Source organism: Phoenix dactylifera, chromosome 5 (assembly GCF_009389715.1).
Source record: "Phoenix dactylifera cultivar Barhee BC4 chromosome 5, palm_55x_up_171113_PBpolish2nd_filt_p, whole genome shotgun sequence".
Lineage (NCBI taxonomy): Eukaryota > Viridiplantae > Streptophyta > Magnoliopsida > Arecales > Arecaceae > Phoenix > Phoenix dactylifera.
In genome coordinates, this window is record NC_052396.1 from 16,171,918 (window position 1) to 16,194,114 (window position 22,197).

Consider the following 22,197-nt stretch of genomic DNA (forward strand, 5'->3'; position numbering starts at 1 on the left):
TTCCGCGCCCGAGCGAACATTTCGGTGAGGTCCGCGGGGAAACTCTTCTCGATTGAGAAGAGGAACCTGTAAGACCGGGCTCCAGTCTTTAGCGCTGACATGGCGATTGACTGGTCAAGCTCCCGGACCTCCCATGTTGCGGCAGTAAACCGGTCCAAATATTCCTTGAAGGACTCTCCCTCCTTTTGCTTAATGTCTAGGAGGGAGTCGGACGTCCGTCGCTGGGGCTGGCTGGTGGCAAAGTTGCCGGCAAATTGTCTGTCGAGCTGCTCAAAGGAGGAGACAGTACTCGGCTTCAGTCCGGTAAACCACAGCCGGGCTGGTCCTCGGAGTGTCGCCGGGAAAGCTTTGCACATCATGGCCTCCGAGGCTCCTTGTAGGGCCATCAAGACCCGGTAGCTTTCCAGGTGGTCAAAGGGATCAGCCTTGCCGTTGTAAGGCTCCACCTGGGGCATCTTGAACCGTAGCGGAACCGGTTCATCTTCAATCTCCGGGGAGAAGGGTGACTTCGTAGTGAACTCGAAGTCGCCATCACGTCCTGGTTTTCTTCCGTGGAGTGCCTGGATTTGGCGCTCCAGCTTCTCGACCTTCTTGTCGAGTTCGTCATTCTGGAGGATCGCTGCAGCGGTTCGTTCGGGCGCAGGTTGCCCTGGAACCGACTCAGCTTCTGAAGGCTGTGGCCAGCCTCCGTGGCCTCTGATTGGGTGCTCTCTCCAGAGGGAGGCCTGGACTTGAGAGTCCTGACCTCGAAGGGGAAGTCCGCTTGTAGGAGGCTCCGGTTGAACTGGAGCCGGAGGAGGTGGTGCCGTTGGGATGCCCCTGGGTTGCAGGCTTTGGACAGCGGTGGCCAAGGCCTGCACCTGTTGCACCAGGGCATCAAACTGCTCCGACCGAACTTGAGGTGCTGACTCGGCCGGAGGTGGTGAGTTTCGGACAGAATGTTCTGGACTGAGTGGAGGACGTCGAGAGGCGTTGGAAGCCCCTTTACTTCTTAGTTTCATGGCAGCAACTCGGGCCCTTCCTCTAGCGCCAACTGTTGCTGGAAATTGGACCCGGGGGCCGCCGCAAAACCAGGGGAGGAGGAGCTCCGCCGCAGGGACGGTGGTCGGCGGTGCGCCGGCTGGTGGCGTCCTCCTGGAGGGTGTGAGTCCTGCAAAAAGCCGGTGGCCGGGCTCCCCGGCGCCGGCCCTCCGATGCTTAAGTCAGAGGGGGCAAGTATGTGGAGAGAGCAAAGGAGAGATATGTGGAGAAGATAAAGAGAATATTTTGCTCAATTGTGTCTGTGCTGTTTTTTCCTGTCTTTCCCCCCCAGTTCCCTTTTATAGAAGGGCATTATGTTACCTGGGAGGTGACAGGGGAATTTGTCCTCTTTTGTGATAATTGGGCAAGATTTTGCTCATTAATGGCGTAGTGGAGGATAAGGCCGGATCAGACCGGAGTCAGGGAGTTGTCGCGGTTTGATCGAACCCGTCGGAGTGGTTGAACCGTCGGCCATAGTGGGCCTGGGGTTCGTAGATGGTAAGTGCATTTATTGTCGAGTGAACCGGCGGTCAGGAAGAGCCATACGCTCTGATGGTTCAGTGATCCGGAGATCGTCTTGGGCCGTGTTCATTAAATGACTGAGTGCATCGGAGACTTGAGGGGGTCTCATGCATTAATGACAGGTTGTGCCAGAATACCTGCGGAGATCTCGTGCCTTGACAGCTCAGAGATGGTGGCAGGTTATAGTGGAGTTGTGTATGTAGCCGTCAGATCCTTCACAAAGGTTAGGAAGAGATGAGTATTGGTTAAGGCATCGGCTCGGCGGGGGTGCCGAGCCGAGCTGGTCGCCCAGCGGGGCGCCCTGTGGCGGGGTTGCTTCTAGTACTTCTGGTCGGCGCCTTTTGGGCGAGCGCCTTCTAGCCGAGCGCCTCTATTGGGCGGTTTTTCTGGTCGGCGCTCTTTAGTCGAGCGCTTTCCTGGTCGGCGTCCTCTGGTCGGCTTTTTCTAGCCGAGCGTCCCTACTTGGTGCTTTGGTTGGGCCTTTTCGGATCGGTGCTCTCTAGCCGAGCACCCCTCTGGTCGGTGCCCTTTGGTCGAGCGCCTCTTAGCGCTCTTTCTGGTCGGCGCTCTCTAGTCAGGTGCCTTCCTGGTCGGCGTTCTTTGGCCGAGCATCTTTCTGGTCGGCGCTCTTTGGCCGAGCGCCTCCGTGGCGATATGACTTGGGTTTTTCCCCCAACAATTATCAATAACTTAATTAGACTCGACTCCTAAACGAAATCCTAAAAGAGAAGAGAAGGGCTAGACACAGATGACCACAATCAACACCACACAACAATTTGACCCTATTAGTCTTAGAATTAAGTGAGGTTTAGTAGCTTCTTAAATCTAGTTGCACAGAGATTTATCAGGTTAAAAAATTCCTGAAATTCTCTCCTAGATTAGACAGCTCCTAATCTCCCTTTCAGATTAAGCTTGAGCTTACCAGTTAAGTAATCCAGTAACCAGTGACCAGAAAAGTCCCGGGGTGTGTGGTGGTGCCAGAAGGGATACACCGATCCCACAATACCCGTAACAGTTCTCACTGTTGTAAAACTTTCCTAGACATCACCAATTACTAAATCCTCACTGGAGTGGCTTTCAGCCGCTTCTTTCCAAGAGCCTAATTGAGCTCGAAAATCCTAAGGACAACGTCTAATTTGATTTTAATTTAATTTGGCTTAGGATAAGTATGCAAGGTGGTGATTTTTGGGCTAAGGACAGATAATGACTTCCTGACCTTATCTTTTTAATGGGTTTTGCCCTTAAATTCTTTTATGCAAATGCTTAATACTAAATGCAGCAAATAATCAATGGTTTTTTAAAGTTTATGCAATGTCATTAGGTTGTACTGATTAAATGAGCAAGCAATTTTTTTTTATTTTTTTTATTTTTCTTAATTTTTTTTAATTTTATGTTGTTTTTTTTAATTTTTTATATAGGAATAACTTGAATGTAAACTAAAACTAATCCTTATGCATCAGTCAATCTCCGAATGCCCGTTGAATAAGCTCTAGAGATTACTCCGTGAGGAGCCCCAATAGAGGTATGATCACCTCGGAGGATTGCACCCTATCAATTACTAGCAAAAAAAATTTTTTTTTTAATTAATTTTTTAACCTTTTTTTAATTTAAATTTCAAATTTCGAATCACAGAATTCAAATTTTGAATTTAAATTTTTGAATTTTTTTTGAATTTTGGAATTTTTTTCAATTTTTTTTAATTATCTTTTTTTTGAATTTTATTTTTTTTACTTTTTTTTGAAAAAAAATTTTAAATTTTGAATTTCAAATTTCAGAATTTAATAACTACGAAATTATTAACTAGAAATTATCAAAATAAGGAAAATTAATAAAAATAAAAACTTACTACCGGAGTGCGTTCACTCCGGGCATCCAAAATTTGTTTTGATCTTCGTGATCGTTCTTGCTTCTCGATTTGCTTCCCCGGCAACGGCGCCAAAATTCTGTTCGTCCGATTCCTGCCTACCTAAAAATATGCTAGACAGATCGTTGTTAGAACCGACGAACAAAAGTTAAATTTAAATTCTACTCTTACCTTTCCTACTCGAAGAATAGCGGTTGTAAGAGGTTGATCCACAGGGAGATGATTGGAGTTGCATAAAAATTAGAACGTTCACTCGGATTTGAAATTGATTTTTGAATGATAAAAGAAAAACATTATTTTGAGGATGTTGATGGATTCTCTAGTCTACCGGAGAATGTTTTTAATTGAAACTACCTAAAAGACAGGTACTTAGATTTAAAGAGCATTTATATTTTTAACTAATCAAAGAAAAGCTTTGGCATAAATTAAACTGGATGAAAAACAGTGCTAAGAAGATCAAAAGCCTAGAACATAAATTGCATAAAGGAAAATTAGATGTGTTGCATAAAAAGAAAAAAATAAACGGTTGCATAAAGAAAACAGAAATTTAACTAAGCCTAGAACAAGGATTGCATGGAAGAGAAATGATAGATTTACTAAAAAGAAAATTCATTACAAATAAAAGTGGAGATTGGAAATCTAATGTTTCTTCTCTTTTGCAAATAACATAAAAAAAATAAAACAAAAAGCCTCTTCCTCCCGTTAGAACATAAAATATTTTTTTTTTACTCTTTTCTTCCCCAAAAACAGAGGATTGCTCTGTTCTTCTCTTCCCCACCGTGGACTTTCAACATAACATACTCTTTTTTTTTCTTTCTTCTTTCCAAGAACAGAGCTCCCCTGTTCTTGGCCCAACCGATGGCCTCCCTCCTCCTCTTTCTTGGACCCGCCGGCCACCTCGCCGAGAGCTCTCCCTCTTCTCCTCCCGTCCTCCTCTTATAGATCGCCGAAGACCGATGGATCCCGGGAGAGGAGGAGGGCGCGGTCTGCGGTTGTGTGCGGGATCACGGCTGCATCACGGCGGAAGCAGAGGCGGAGGAGGCTGGATCGGGAGCTGATGCACGCGGGATCGCTGGAAATCTGGGAGGATGACGTGGATCTGCCGTGGAGGAAGGCTTGGAGGTGTCATGGACGGCGAGATGAGGTGCTTCACGGGCGGCTGGGACGTTGATCACGAACTTGGGGCCGCGGGATCGACGGAATGGAGCTGGACTGTCCAGGATGATGGCGTGATCCGTGGGAGGAAGGAGAGGGCGGACGGGCTGGGAAGACGCCATTCACGGACGCGGTGCTTGGAGGCGATCTGTGAGGCGGGATCATTGCAAGGAGGGGCTGGCCGCTGGGATTCCGGGATGAAAGGGGAGTCGGATGCTTGGGAGGAGTCGTGGACGGCGGGATGATTGGGCGTGATGGAGGAGGCTGGATCGCTGGGATGTTCACCGCGTGAAGAACGCGGGCTGCTGGCACGGTGGCTGGCACAGAAGTTGGATTTTGGAAGAAGGTCTGGGACTTTCTTTGCCCTCCTAAGAGGGGAGCTGGGAGACACCAAGTTCCGTCCAATTAGTCATATAGATAAAAAAAAATAGTGTGATATGAAATTTGGCTTGTAGAGGACTTAGTTCGTCATGGGTCATCTGTTCTGACTGGAGGTCAATTGCAAGTCTTTCAAGTCCCAGCACCTCATAGTTATGATATGGTCAAATTAGATTTGCCAAAAATTCTTTCTCAAAAGCACAAAGAAATTGGACCCGATTCGGAACCGACCCCGACTCGGACCTGACCCGATCTTCAACCGGGTCGAATCTGGGAAGGGATCCTTCTGAAGTCAAATTTGTACTCAATGTACATTTTATCTCTAATTTATGATAATCTGTGTCAAACCCAAATATAATATTAATCTAGTGAATTTATTATTATCGGTTAGCAATAACACTAATTTTAGTGACATGTAGGTCGCACTTTTGTGCTCTCATCACAAAGCATGATCAAGAAGTCATCCAAGACCTCCAAAAAATCAGGTATGAAATTTGATCTCATTAAAGTTAAGATTAGATCTTAAACATGGTTGCTGAAATTTCAAGGTTGCTGAAATTCCATAATTCTATATTAGACATACAATCATTGTTTCATGCTTTACCTAAATATTTAAATCATGGTTCTTATTTTTGTTGTAGAGATATGATCTCTAGCATGCATAAAAATAAAATAGTTTAATTTTTAAATGCTTCCGCTGTAATTTTTTGAAAATAAATGCACGCAACCCGCAAGGATTTCTTTCAATGGTATCAGAGCCAAGGTTCATTGAATGTTTAAATTGTTTATGCTTAAAATAATTGTATTAATCTAAGCAGTTTAGTAATCTAATTGGATTAATCATCAGGCCGTCTGGTCATAGGAGAAAGAAGGGTTCGTTACCCTCTTTTCCCATTCGATGGGATCTCCTATGGCATGTAGGGGTGCCACTGTGATTGATCCTTAAAGATGAACAACGAAAGGTAGATTAAAATCTGTTTTAATCTTTGTAATTAAATCCAAGATTTATAAATATGTTTAGATCAGATCTAAAGAGTATTTATGAATGATTTAGTTACTGATTTTTCATAATTAATCAGATCTGAAAATCAGTTGCATGTGATGCATGAGATCTAGGTAAATTCATGTTGATGTATACGTGATATAAAGAACATGAATAAATTTGAAATCATAAACTTGTTTAGATTAAATCTAAATAAAATATATGATTCATTTATTTTCTGATTTTGTATGACAAATCAAATCTGAAAACAAATGCATATGATGTATGTTGTTTAAGCTAATTCATATTAGTTTGTATATGTGATATGTGAACACAAATCATCTAAGATTTAAATATGAATTAAATCTGAAATAAATATGATTAATTGCAAATCTCAGATCTGAAAATAAGTTTTAAGAACTGAAACTTTGTAATTAATATGTAATTAAAAGAATATGCAATGATCTGAAATTTTCATAAGCTTACACTTAATTAAGAATTAAGTGACATGAAAATCTAGATCTAGAATTATGAACTCAATTCAATGACATTGCATAATTCTTGGGGGTTTGGGTTAGCTTGAATCAACTTCTTAAGATTGGGTTAGACCTAAGGTTAGAATCATTCATGGACTATTAAAATTAATTGATCAAATCTAATTAAGTAGTAACTAGATTAGGTCAAGGTAATTCTAGTTCAATTTGCAATAATTGTAGATTGATCAAGTGCATGTCTTTGATTAGACCAAGATGGAACTTGATTTAGGCTCAGAGGTAGAACTCGAGTCATTTGAGTGATCAAATCGAAATTGATTAACTAGTCGGTGTCTAAGGTAAGTTTGGCAGACTTGACTGGTGGTTTTTAATTGAAAACTACTTGCACTGATTCGTCTTTGTCGAGTTAATGGCATATCCCTTCCACCGATCTCACTTACCTGGTGGACATGGTCAATCACATTTTGATTAAATCACTTAATGATTCGAGTTGACCCAAGCCTTTAAGGAAAATCAGTATGACTGTTTTAGGTGTCTCCTTAACCGGATTAAATCTAGTTCTTATTAATCTGACTTAATGAAGTCAGTGGGAGGATCCAGATTAACCGATTTTTCTCATCTATTCTTAATTAAATCAAATTCTCTAAAATTATTAGGTTCCTAAAATAAAATAGTTATAGAGATAACTAGGTCATAGCTTCCCATTAAGTTGGATGATAATGGGTCCAATGGCTAGATAATCATTAGAGGCGCCACACGCCTGGTGATTATTTGACCATTGGAATTATCATTCAATATATGATGAGTCGAGTGTACCTTCAATAAGTGATCAGGTGGGCCGACCCACACTAGTGTATGCAAGGGAGTCGTTCTAGAGTACGTGACCTATTATTTTTCTTTTATTGCATGCTTGACTGATCAAGTACTAGTGTATGCAAGGGAGTCGTTCTAGAGTATGTGACCTATTACCCTTTGACCCTGAAATAGAACGGATCCTTAGGAATATTCGAGCTGAGATCAGAACATTAGAATCATCCCCACCTCCTGAGATGGCTGAAGAACAACCCAAACTCTTGAGGAAGTACTTTACTCCCACCATTTACACTTCCCCATCTTGCATTCGATTACCTGAGGTAGCAGCTGTACAATACGAAATAAAGTCTAGTGTGATCCAAATGCTCCCATCTTTTTATGGGCTCACCAACAAAGAACTATATAAACACCTAGATGAATTTCTTGAGATTTGCACCACTGTCAAGATTCAGAACTTCACTAATGATGCTTTAAAACTTAGATTATTCCCTTTCTCCCTTAAAGACAGAGCTAAGCAATGGCTGAATTCTTTAGAAGCCGATTCGATTCGTTCCTGGGATCAAATGCAACAAGAATTCCTAAAAAAATACTTTCCCATAGGAAGAACGAACCAGTTTAGACGTGCCATCACGAGCTTCTCCCAAATCGAGGGAGAAGTGGTGCAAAAATAAAACTGTTCTCCCAAGTGCAGGAGAATCGCACAAGTAGTATAACTCGGAAGTCCGAGGTCGATTTCTCAGGGAATGATCTATGGATTATTAGCTTAATTTCAGATTAATTGATTCAATAAACTTGTGGATTAAGATGATGGTTTGCAAATAGAAAATAAACCAGTAAATAGAGAGTCGAAGTTTGGATAGATTAAAATGGTGTAGGGATCCAGAATCTCCTTTAATAATATCAAGTTCATGCAATAAATTCTATGATTCTTTTGTTTTCTTTTAAAAATTATAAGCAGATAAAATTTAATTATTGAGTATGTTCTTGATAATATGAATTCTCTTTTTAAGCATTCAACGTGCCTTAGAACGTCAACGATGAATCAAATAATTGAGGAAGACATGTATCAATAAGCATAAATTATAAAAGAATTTTCAACATATGAGAATCATAACATAATCAAAAGATAAATCGTATAAAGCAAAGGATTAGAATTTACATCATGAACTCGGTACACCAAAGGATCCTCCTTCACCCATCACCAAGGATTTTAGCTCATCATCTTCCTCTCTCTTTCTCACTCTTTTTTTTTTTTTTAATAACAGAAACAGGGCATCCCCTGTTTCTTTCTATTTTTTTTCTTTTTCTTACTACTGCAGCAGCCCGGCTCCTCTTTTCTTCTTCAATGGCTCCCCTGTTTTCTTCCTCAAATCCCCGGCTCCCCCTTTTGGATCAGAGGCCTCCTCATATAGATCGCCCCAGAGCCCATGGACAAGCTAGGATTCCCCTGATCGCGCGTGGAGGAGATTGCGGGCGGATCCGGCGTTGAGAACGGACGCCGAGGATCGTGCAAGGGAGGCTGAGGTCTGGGAGATTCAAATGGATGAGAGCTGCAGCAGGATCTTCGAATGCTGGGAGGCGTGTGAAACGGGCGGAAGAAGGGGCGTTGATCGGGATGCTGGGTTGCGGAAACGCTCGCTAACGGCTGGGATATTGCGGAGAAATGAAGCCGCGGACGCTTGGGACGCTTCACGGCTGGCTGGGACCATTCACGGGATGCTGTAGAGGAGGCGGACGGATCTTTGGACGCTGATTGCGGATGCCATGGTTCACGCTCGGGATGAGCGGATGGCTGGGACGTTTCACGGCTACCTGGGACGGATCGCGATCGCGGTAGCTGGAGCTGGAGCGTGTGAGGCGCAGGGTGAGCGGACGTGGTGGAGACGGGGTGCTGGGATACAGGGTCGCAAGCGGAAGGAGGAAGCTGGGAAGCGCCTTAAACGGGCGGAAGATGAGGGCCTTGATCGCGGGATCTGGATGAGGGGTTGCGGGAGATCAAATCACAGATCCGTTGCGGGCTTTTGGATCCTCCCGGATGATGAAATTAGACCCTTAGTGGATCCATCTTGTGCTGCCTCCGGATGGCTGCCATGTGTCCCTCGGGTGCAAGTGTGCTCGACCAGGTTCAATTCTATTCCAGTGTAATCAGGCTTGAAGTCAACCAAATGCACATTTAAACTCTGATTTACGATAATCTGTGCCAAATAAAATATAAAATTAATGCAGCCTTTTTATCATTATTTGTTAGCAATAAAATTAATTTAAGCAACGTGTATAACGCACTTTTGTGCTCTCATCATACCCCCCAACTAGCTTATTGCTAGTCTCTAGCAATTCAGAGTAAATAATAACATGAGAGTACAAAAAAGTGTTGGTCAATTCTTTGACTTTTTATTAAAGCTAAAGACATAAAACTAAGATATGTACCCACTTTCGTAGGGCATCACGATTGCACTTAGCACGTGCAACAAGCCGTTAAACCCCTAGGTTACCCTAGTGGACGAGTGTTGTCTCGTGAGGGTTTTCAAGGATGTTACCCACAAACATCATGAATGATATGAAAGCAATACCCATGTAATTAATATATATTTTCAAGCATGGCAACTATTAAAGCAAGGGGAAATATGAAAGTGTAGTGTGCATAAAATAGTATGACTTTTTCAGAGTACTAATACCTCCACCACAACATGATACCTTTTGAATTTTAGGTGTACTACTCGAGTTCACAAGTGTTTACTACAGTTTATTAGGGCCTGATCCATCAAATTTTCGGAATATCTCATGTTGTCTAAAATTGTCAAGAATAGTTCGCATAAAAAGAAGGAGTTATCAATCCCAACTAAATATCCAAAGTACACAAAGGTCCAATACAATGGAGTCAAACCAGCCATTACCACATGTCACTGGGTTCAGCCCAACCAACCCTATTCATGCTTTTTTTTTTCTTTTTTTTTTTTTTTACCAATGGTGATTACAATAGTCCAACCCCCTTAGGCTCTAGCAAGGTCCATGTAGCGAGTTTTCGGCCAATGACTCCTGATCCAGTTGGCTCAAGGCATTAGGTGAAACACCCCTCGGGCTTAATTACTCGAACCAGACTACGCCACGAGGTTAGACTTGTCATCTCCTCATTTATTTATTTATTTATTTTAATTTTTTTTTTTTTAAGATAGAGAAGGTAAACTGAACCATATAATGTGACTGCAACGTGACTATAGGTCAACCAAGGTCGGAACATAAGGCACTTAGATGATCTAGCCGGGGTATTCAATCTCTATCTTTATGTGAAAACCAAATCAAGAACCTTATAGCACGGACAAGGATACTCGTACTTCTTTTACAGATATGGCTTAATAAAAATGCATTAAACAAATGTGAACTCCTGAGGCCTTCCTATAATCATTAAATACATGTGCGGAGATCTAATAATAGGTCTCTGATCAGTCATAGTACGCATGTATTCCTTGCCTTAATAGTTGCACAAACTCAATATGAAAATACATGTGCATTTGCTTAGAAAAGAATGCAATTATTATTATTATTATTATTATTATTTTTTTCAAAATACTTCCCTCCCCCCAACTTAAACATTGCATTGTCCTCAATGTAATAGATACAAGAAAGCTATAATGAAAGACAGTAGAGAAAATAATATTGAAGAGAAGAGGAATACCTTGAGCTGTTGATATCCAGAAAATAAAACCTACAAAACTAGAAAAATAATCCTAACTAATATACACATACCTTTGCCTTCATGTTCAGTCATAAGAAGGCTCCCCCAAGAAAAAGGAGTCTTCTTTATCTGCAAAATTCTCAAGAAAAGGTTTAAGTCTGTGTCCATTTACCTTAAAAATTCTACCATCCCGTGGATTCTCAATCTCTACCGCCCCATATGGAAAAACAGTTTTTATGATGTAGGGACCTGTCCATCTTGATCGCAACTTACCAGGAAACAGATGTAAGCGGGAATCATATAAAAGAACTTTTTATAAAGGTTCAAAAGATTTTTTCAAAATTGATTTATCATGTAAGATCTTCATTCGTTCTTTGCAAATTTTAGCATTATCATAAGCATCTCTGCGAATCTCATTAAGCTCGTTCAATTGTAATTTTCTAGCTAGACCGGCATTATGTAAATCAAAATTTAATTTTCTAATTGCCCAATACGATTTATGCTCTATTTCTACAGGCAGATGACATGCTTTTCCGTAAACTAGCCGGTAGGGAGACATGCCAAGAATGGTTTTGTATGCAGTCCGATAGGCCCATAATGCATCTGATAGTTTTAAGGACCAATCTTTTCGTGATGGATTTACCGTTTTCTCTAAAATATGTTTGATCTCCCGATTGGCTAACTCTACCTGGCCACTGGTTTGCGGATGATATGGGGTAGCAATTCTATGGGTGACACCATATTTTTTCAATAAGGTTTCGAAAGGCTTATTACAAAAGTGTTTTCCACCGTCACTAATTATGATTTTAGTCATCCTAAATCGTGAAAAAATATTTTCTTTTAAAAACTTCAGGACAGGTTTGTGATCATTGGTCTTACAAGCAACAGCTTCTACCCATTTGGACACATATTCGACACCGACTAAAATGTACTCATATCCAAAAGATGGTGGGAATGGGCCCATAAAATCGATGCCCCAACAATCGAAAATTTCGATAATAGTAATGGGTTGAAGAGGCATCATTTGCCTCCGAGTTAGACTTCCAATATGTTGACATGGATCACATGTTCTGCAGAACTCGTGGGCATCTTTGAACATAGTAGGCCAATAGAAACCACATTGCAAGACCTTTGCAACAGTTTTCTTAGAGGCAAAGTGTCCACCACAAGCATCAGTATGGCAGAAAGAGAGTACGCTTTGTATATCATGATCCGGTGTGCATCGTCTAAAGATTTGATCATTGCAATATTTAAATAAATAGGGTTCGTCATAGTAATAATTCTTTACTTCGCGCAAGAAAATTTTTCTATCTGTCGACCCCCAATGCTCCGGCATCCGGCTTGTAACAAGAAAATTTACAATATCTGCATACCATAGTATACTAGAAAGTGCAAACAACTGCTTTTCAGGGAATGAGTCCTTGATGGAAAACTGTGGCACTGAATCATGAAAAACTAATCGTGATAAATGGTCAGCAACCACATTCTCTACTCCTTTTTTATCTTTGATAGTGATGTCAAATTCTTGGAGTAGAAGTATCCATCGTATTAAGCGTGGTTTGGCTTCTTTCTTATCCAACAAATATTTTAGTGCCGCATGGTCCGTGAAGATAACAATAGGAGCACCAAGGATATAAGAGCGAAATTTATCTAAGGCAAATACTACTGCAAGCAATTCCTTCCCGGTGGTAGTGTAATTCATTTGAGCATCGTTTAAGGTTTTGCTTGCATAGTAAATGACATATGGCTTATTATCCTTGCGTTGTCCTAGGACAGCTCCTATCGCATAGTCGCTAGCGTCGCACATAATCTCAAAAGGTAATGACCAATCGGGTGGTCGAACGATGGGTGCAGTGCTAAGCATAGACTTTAACTTCTCGAATGCATCTTGGCAAGTTTCAGTCCAATTGAACGATGTATCAAGGGATAGGAGGTTACATAATGGTCGAGCTACGACACTAAAGTCCTTGATGAACCTCCTATAAAATCCGGCGTGACCCAAAAATGATCTAATATCTCTAACCGTCTTGGGTGCAGGTAGCTTAGCAATTAAATCAGTCTTAGCTCTATCTACTTCCATGCCCTTCGATGAAACAATATGTCCTAAGACAATTTCCTTTAGCACCATGAAGTGACATTTCTCCCAATTCAGTATCAAATTCTTTTCTATACATCGAGCTAAGACTGCTTGTAAATGTGACAGGCAATCATCAAATGAGTCGCCAAAAATGGAGAAATCGTCCATGAACACTTTCAAAAATTTCTCGTTCATGTCTTCAAAGATGCTGAGAATGCATCTTTGGAATGTTGCAGGTGCATTACACAACCCAAATGGCATTCGTCGGAAACCAAATGTGCCAAAAGGACAAGTGAAGGTAGTCTTCTCTTGATCTTCTGGTGAAATTTCAATTTGATAATATCCCGAATAGCCATCGAGAAAACAATAGAAATCATGCCCTGCAACCCTCTCCAATACTTGGTCTAGGAAGGGTAGAGGAAAGTGATCCTTTCGTGTGACCAAATTCAGCTTTCGGTAGTCAACACACATGCGCCAACTCGTCGGGACACGAGTTGGAACTAGTTCACCTTGTTCATTTTCTACTACCGTCAAACCCGATTTCTTAGGAACGACTTGAGTAGGGCTTACCCACTTGCTGTCAGAAATTGGGTAAATAATACCCACGTCAAGCAACTTGAGGACTTCTGCCTTAACCACATCTCTCATTGTAGGATTTAACCTTCGTTGCATTTGCCTTGTGGTTTTGGCATTGTCCTCCAAATATATCCGGTGCGTGCAAATTAAGGGGCTAATTCCCTTCAAGTCGGCAATAGACCACCCTAAGGCTCCCTTATGATTTTTTAGAACACCAAGTAATTTTCTTTCTTGGATATGATCAAGTCCAGACGAGATAATTACAGGAAAAGTGTCATTAAGTCCAAGAAAGGCATACTTAAGTTCCTTTGGTAAGGGTTTTAATTCGAGCTTGGGTGCTTGCTCATGGGATGGTACTATTTTCGCCTCTTGAGGCGACAACCTCTCAAATTCTCCTACTTTCGGTCTCCACCTAGTGACCATCTTAATATCCAGATTATCCACAATAGGTGTGACTGACAAATCATCATCATTAGTTCCATTAAGACATTGATCAATTAAGCTATCATCGGATGGGTCTTTAATTGCTTTAGCTAACAAATATTCTTCTGCGATGGTTTCAACCCAATCAACCTCCTTACTCTCTTCGAAATCATTGGGTTGTTTGCACACATTAAAAATATTCAGTTCTAAGGTCATGTTACCAAAAGAAAGCTTCATGACGCCATTCCTACAATTAATTAATGCATTAGAAGTCGCAAGGAATGGACGTCCTAAAATGACCGGAATCTGAGATTGTGAGTTCGAAGCCGGATGTGTGTCCAATACAATAAAATCTACAGGAAAGTAGAACTTGTCTACTTGGACTAATACATCCTCGATAATCCCCCTTGGAATTTTAACTGATCTGTCAGCTAATTGCAAAGTGACGGAGGTTGGCTTCAACTCACCTAAACCAAGTTGCTCATAGACAGAATATGGCAACAAATTCACACTCGCCCCTAAATCTAACAATGCTCGCTCTATCCTAAAGTCACCTATGATGCATGAGATGGTTGGGCAACCTGGATCTTTATATTTAGGGAGAATGTTGTGCTGCAAAATAGCACTCACATTTTCAGTTAAAAATGCCTTCTTCTTAACATTTAATCGGCGCTTGACGGTACACAAGTCCTTCAAAAATTTGGCATATGAGGGTACTTGTTTGATTGCATCAAGAAGAGGTATATTGATTTTTACTTGTTTAAAAAGCTCAAGAATTTCAGAGTTAGGTTCGAGCTTTTGCAACGGCTTTAACCGTTGTGGAAAAGGTGGAGGAAAAGGACATTCAACTTTCTTAGTAGAAGTTGGGACCTCAACTTCTTCTTTGTCCCTTTCATCGACTTTGGGAGCATCAGAATTAGAAGTGACTTGCGGTCTCAATTGGACAGTTTGATCAATGACTTTCCCATTACGCAAAGTCATGATGCTCTTTGCATGCTCCGTATGCGATCTAGAAGGAGCCGTATTATTACTACCGTGCATTTGTGGGTTAGGTTGGGGTTGAGCTGGAAGCTTACCCTTCTCTTGGGTACTTAGGACGGTAGTCAACATTGACAATTGGTTCCTTATGTCTTCAAAATTTCGAGTATTTTGAGCATTGATATTAGCTTGACCTTGTAGAAAAGTTTGTATGGATTGCAAGGTATCCTCGATATTTGGCTTTTGAGAGGGTGGTGATGCAAAAGTAGGATGTGCAGGTGGAGGAGCTGAATGGTGTGACTGTTGAGGATGATCGTTTCTCCACCTAAAGTTTGGATGATTCTTCCAACCAGGGTTATAGGTATTCGAGTATGGATCGTTATAAGGCTTTTGGTAGGAGTTCATAGCATTTGCTTGATCGTGCAAGACTTCTTTGAATGCCGGTATGGTGGGACAATCTGTAGTAGTATGACCCGACATATCGCAGATACCACAACACTCGTTTCTAAGCTCTATAGTCTTGACAGGCTCAACCTTCCTAAGCTCAATTTCTTCTACCTTCCTAGTGAGGGCTGCCATTTTAGCGTGAAGATCATCATCAGTTCTGAGGTTGTAAAGGCCTCCCTGTACAGAGCTAGTAGGCTTAGGCAAAGACTTGTTGTTTCTATCCCCGTTATCCCAAAGTTGGGCAGTCTCAGCAAGGGAATCCAAATACTCCCATGCCTCATCAGGTTGTTTTTCTAAAAATCTACCATTGCACATGGTCTCTACAAACTGTTTCAACTGTGGAGATAAACCTTCATGAAAGAAGCTAATGGTTCTCCAAGTTTCGAATCCGTGATGAGGGCATGAGAGAAGAAGGTCTTTAAATCTTTCCCAACATTCATAAAATGTTTCATTATCTTTTTGTTGGAAATTGCTGATATGTCTTTTCAAAAAGTTGGTCCTTTGTGTGGGGAAGAACTTCTTTAAAAATTCTCTCTGCATATCTTGCCAATTTCTTATTGATCTAGGTCGCAACGAGTTTAGCCATGTTTTGGCCTTATCCTTTAGAGAGAAAGGGAACAATGTCAACTTGAGGACATCCTCGGTGACGTTCGGCACTCTAAATGTAATGCTCAATTCTTCAAAATCCTTTAAATGAAGATACGGACTTTCGGACTCTAACCCATGAAACTTGGGCAGCAATTGAATTACCCCGGGTTTGATATCAAAATGTCCTACATTATCAGGAAAAATTATGCATGAAGGCTGACTAGTCCTAGCTGGTTGTAGGTATTGTCTTAGAGTCATAACATGGGGTTCTCGTTCTCGATTGTGGTGACTCCCCGCATCTTCATTTAAATCAGCCATCTCACAAGGTGTGAGATATTGAGAAGGAATTTCAGAGGTATGTCCTAAGGGATGATCTAAAGTTGTACGACTTAATCGACCGGTGTCGTCCCTATTCCACTTTAACATGCAAAATATTTCCCTCTTTTTTTTTTTTTTTTTTAATATAAGTACCAACTAAAGATATCCTAAAACGACATCCTAAAACAAAAATCCTATTCACAATCAAACATGCAACAAAACATTACACCTCAATTTCTAATGTTTTTTTTAAATTTCTAGACAGCTCCTAACTGGTTTGAAGAGGGCACCTAAGCCTCCAATCCGGTCTAATGAACCGAGTTGACCAGGTAAGCTCCCAGGTAAGTGGAGGGGTCACGATGCGTTCGCAAAGGTCCCACTTAAAATCCACTTGCCTCGAACAGATGAACTGTCTCCCTTATAGGGACAAAGCTTGCCTAGACATCAACTAAGCCACAGAGCGAAATTGGTGCAACTTTCGGTGGTCTTCGTCCTATTGAGCTCGAATGTCCTTAGGGGCCAACGTCTAGTTGATTTTAGTTAAGCTTGGGACATTTATGCACTGGGGTGATTTTTGGGCTAAGGACGAGTGATGAAATCCCGACCTTATCTTTTTAAATAGGTTCAGCCCTTAGAATATTTTATGTTGATGCCTTACACTATATGCAACAATCAAGAGATTTTTTTTTTAAATATTTTATGGCATGACATTAAATTTCATTGAATAGGTGATCAAGCAAATTATTTCTTTCTTTTTTTTTAAATTTTATGAGTTGTAGTCTGAAATTTGAAATTTGAAATTTGAAATTTTAGGTTTTCCCTCTTTTTTTTATTTTTGAATAATCACCCTTGATCTTTTCTTAAAGTTTTTCTTTCAAAAATTTTTAATTAGCAACAAGGGTTTGATGAGATATGATAACAATAAAATTCTGATTCTAAAAAAAATAAATGTAGAAAATTTAAAGTAGAAAGCAGCAAGGTTTCGTATTAATCGGATGGTCTTAAAAATGTTAGAATGTCAATCAGACCGTTCAGATTATCTAGCAATGTGTCTTGCACTAGCTGACCAAATTTGAGTCAAATCAGACGGCTAATTTCTATGATATCAGAGTTTGATGCAAACTGTGCAGGGAATTAAAAATAGTAGTAAAGATGCAATTTTTTTTTTTCAAAAGAAAAATACTAACTACTAAGGTAAAAATTAAATCTAAAATTATACTAATAACTCAGCCGTTCTCCGGCAACGGCGCCAAAAACTTGGTGCAAAAATAAAACTGTTCTCCCAAGTGCAGGAGAATCGTACAAGTAGTATAACTCGGAAGTCCGAGGTCGATTCCTCAGGGAACGATCTATGGATTATTAGCTTAATTTCAGATTAATTGATTCAATAAACTTGTGGATTAAGATGATGGTTTGCAAATAGAAAATAAACCAGTAAATAGAGAGTCGAAGTTTGGATAGATTAAAATGGTGTAGGGATCCAGAATCTCCTTTAATAATATCAAGTTCATGCCATAAATTCTATGATTCTTTTGTTTTCTTTTAAAAATTATAAGCAGATAAAATTTAATTATTGAGTATGTTCTTGATAATATGAATTCTCTTTTTAAGCATTCAACGTGCCTTAGAACGTCAACGATGAATCAAATAATTGAGGAAGACATGTATCAATAAGCATAAATTATAAAAGAATTTTCAACATATGAGAATCATAACATAATCAAAAGATAAATCGTATAAAGCAAAGGATTAGAATTTACATCATGAACTCGGTACACCAAAGGATCCTCCTTCACCCATCACCAAGGATTTTAGCTCATCATCTTCCTCTCTCTTTCTCACTCTTTTTTTTTTTTTTAATAACAGAAACAGGGCATCCCCTGTTTCTTTCTATTTTTTTTTCTTTTTCTTACTACTGCAGCAGCCCGGCTCCTCTTTTCTTCTTCAATGGCTCCCCTGTTTTCTTCCTCAAATCCCCGGCTCCCCCTTTCGGATCAGAGGCCTCCTCATATAGATCGCCCCAGAGCCCATGGACAAGCTAGGATTCCCCTGATCGCGCGTGGAGGAGATTGCGGGCGGATCCGGCGTTGAGAACGGACGCCGAGGATCGTGCAAGGGAGGCTGAGGTCTGGGAGATTCAAATGGATGAGAGCTGCGGCAGGATCTTCGAATGCTGGGAGGCGTGTGAAACGGGCGGAAGAAGGGGCGTTGATCGGGATGCTGGGATGCGGAAACGCTCGCTAACGGCTGGGATATTGCGGAGAAATGAAGCCGCGGACGCTTGGGACGCTTCATGGCTGGCTGGGACCATTCACGGGATGCTGTGGAGGAGGCGGACGGATCTTTGGACGCTGATTGCGGATGCCATGGTTCACGCTTGGGATGAGCGGATGGCTGGGACGTTTCACGGCTACCTGGGACGGATCGCGATCGCGGTAGCTGGAGCTGGAGCGTGTGAGGCGCAGGGTGAGCGGACGTGGTGGAGATGGGGTGCTGGGATACAGGGTCGCAAGCGGAAGGAGGAAGCTGGGAAGCGCCTTAAACGGGCGGAAGATGAGGGCCTTGATCGCGGGATCTGGATGAGGGGTTGCGGGAGATCAAATCACAGATCCGTTGCGGGCTTTTGGATCCTCCCGGATGATGAAATTAGACCCTTAGTGGATCCATCTTGTGCTGCCTCCGGATGGCTGCCATGTGTCCCTCGGGTGCAAGTGTGCTCGACCAGGTTCAATTCTATTCCAGTGTAATCAGGCTTGAAGTCAACCAAATGCACATTTAAACTCTGATTTACGATAATCTGTGCCAAATAAAATATAAAATTAATGCAGCCTTTTTATCATTATTTGTTAGCAATAAAATTAATTTAAGCAACGTGTATAACGCACTTTTGTGCTCTCATCATACCCCCCAACTAGCTTATTGCTAGTCTCTAGCAATTCAGAGTAAATAATAACATGAGAGTACAAAAAAGTGTTGGTCAATTCTTTGACTTTTTATTAAAGCTAAAGACATAAAACTAAGATATGTACCCACTTTCGTAGGGCATCACGATTGCACTTAGCACGTGCAACAAGCCGTTAAACCCCTAGGTTACCCTAGTGGACGAGTGTTGTCTCGTGAGGGTTTTCAAGGATGTTACCCACAAACATCATGAATGATATGAAAGCAATACCCATGTAATTAATATATATTTTCAAGCATGGCAACTATTAAAGCAAGGGGAAATATGAAAGTGTAGTGTGCATAAAATAGTATGACTTTTTCAGAGTACTAATACCTCCACCACAACATGATACCTTTTGAATTTTAGGTGTACTACTCGAGTTCACAAGTGTTTACTACAGTTTATTAGGGCCTGATCCATCAAATTTTCGGAATATCTCATGTTGTCTAAAATTGTCAAGAATAGTTCGCATAAAAAGAAGGAGTTATCAATCCCAACTAAATATCCAAAGTACACAAAGGTCCAATACAATGGAGTCAAACCAGCCATTACCACATGTCACTGGGTTCAGCCCAACCAACCCTATTCATGCTTTTTTTTTTCTTTTTTTTTTTTTTACCAATGGTGATTACAATAGTCCAACCCCCTTAGGCTCTAGCAAGGTCCATGTAGCGAGTTTTCGGCCAATGACTCCTGATCCAGTTGGCTCAAGGCATTAGGTGAAACACCCCTCGGGCTTAATTACTCGAACCAGACTACGCCACGAGGTTAGACTTGTCATCTCCTCATTTATTTATTTATTTATTTTAATTTTTTTTTTTTTTAAGATAGAGAAGGTAAACTGAACCATATAATGTGACTGCAACGTGACTATAGGTCAACCAAGGTCGGAACATAAGGCACTTAGATGATCTAGCCGGGGTATTCAATCTCTATCTTTATGTGAAAACCAAATCAAGAACCTTATAGTACGGACAAGGATACTCGTACTTCTTTTACAGATATGGCTTAATAAAAATGCATTAAACAAATGTGAACTCCTGAGGCCTTCCTATAATCATTAAATACATGTGCGGAGATCTAATAATAGGTCTCTGATCAGTCATAGTACGCATGTATTCCTTGCCTTAATAGTTGCACAAACTCAATATGAAAATACATGTGCATTTGCTTAGAAAAGAATGCAATTATTATTATTATTATTATTATTATTTTTTTCAAAATACTTCCCTCCCCCCAACTTAAACATTGCATTGTCCTCAATGTAATAGATACAAGAAAGCTATAATGAAAGACAGTAGAGAAAATAATATTGAAGAGAAGAGGAATACCTTGAGCTGTTGATATCCAGAAAATAAAACCTACAAAACTAGAAAAATAATCCTAACTAATATACACATACCTTTGCCTTCATGTTCAGTCATAAGAAGGCTCCCCCAAGAAAAAGGAGTCTTCTTTATCTGCAAAATTCTCAAGAAAAGGTTTAAGTCTGTGTCCATTTACCTTAAAAATTCTACCATCCCGTGGATTCTCAATCTCTACCGCCCCATATGGAAAAACAGTTTTTATGATGTAGGGACCTGTCCATCTTGATCGCAACTTACCAGGAAACAGATGTAAGCGGGAATCATATAAAAGAACTTTTTATAAAGGTTCAAAAGATTTTTTCAAAATTGATTTATCATGTAAGATCTTCATTCGTTCTTTGCAAATTTTAGCATTATCATAAGCATCTCTGCGAATCTCATTAAGCTCGTTCAATTGTAATTTTCTAGCTAGACCGGCATTATGTAAATCAAAATTCAATTTTCTAATTGCCCAATACGATTTATGCTCTATTTCTACAGGCAGATGACATGCTTTTCCGTAAACTAGCCGGTAGGGAGACATGCCAAGAATGGTTTTGTATGCAGTCCGATAGGCCCATAATGCATCTGATAGTTTTAAGGACCAATCTTTTCGTGATGGATTTACCGTTTTCTCTAAAATATATTTGATCTCTCGATTGGCTAACTCTACCTGGCCACTGGTTTGCGGATGATATGGGGTAGCAATTCTATGGGTGACACCATATTTTTTCAATAAGGTTTCGAAAGGCTTATTACAAAAGTGTTTTCCACCGTCACTAATTATGATTTTAGTCATCCTAAATCGTGAAAAAATATTTTCTTTTAAAAACTTCAGGACAGGTTTGTGATCATTGGTCTTACAAGCAACAGCTTCTACCCATTTGGACACATATTCGACACCGACTAAAATGTACTCATATCCAAAAGATGGTGGGAATGGGCCCATAAAATCGATGCCCCAACAATCGAAAATTTCGATAATAGTAATGGGTTGAAGAGGCATCATTTTCCTCCGAGTTAGACTTCCAATACGTTGACATGGATCACATGTTCTGCAGAACTCGTGGGCATCTTTGAACATAGTAGGCCAATAGAAACCACATTGCAAGACCTTTGCAACAGTTTTCTTAGAGGCAAAGTGTCCACCACAAGCATCAGTATGGCAGAAAGAGAGTACGCTTTGTATATCATGATCCGGTATGCATCGTCTAAAGATTTGATCATTGCAATATTTAAATAAATAGGGTTCGTCATAGTAATAATTCTTTACTTCGCGCAAGAAAATTTTTCTATCTGTCGACCCCCAATGCTCCGGCATCCGGCTTGTAACAAGAAAATTTACAATATCTGCATACCATGGTATACTAGAAAGTGCAAACAACTACTTTTCAGGGAATGAGTCCTTGATGGAAAACTGTGGCACTGAATCATGAAAAACTAATCGTGATAAATGGTCAGCAACCACATTCTCTACTCCTTTTTTATCTTTGATAGTGATGTCAAATTCTTGGAGTAGAAGTATCCATCGTATTAAGCGTGGTTTGGCTTCTTTCTTATCCAACAAATATTTTAGTGCCGCATGGTCCGTGAAGATAA

The 22,197-nt window shown here is 40.6% G+C and overlaps 1 non-coding gene across 1 annotated transcript; it reads left to right on the forward strand.

Annotated features, from left to right (window-relative positions):
* The first annotated feature begins 15,787 nt into the window (after window positions 1–15,787).
* LOC120110948 lies at window positions 15,788–15,896 on the forward strand. Its single transcript, XR_005512070.1, has one exon. It is a non-coding gene; the product is annotated as a small nucleolar RNA R71 (small nucleolar RNA).
* The last annotated feature ends 6,301 nt before the right edge of the window (window positions 15,897–22,197 follow it).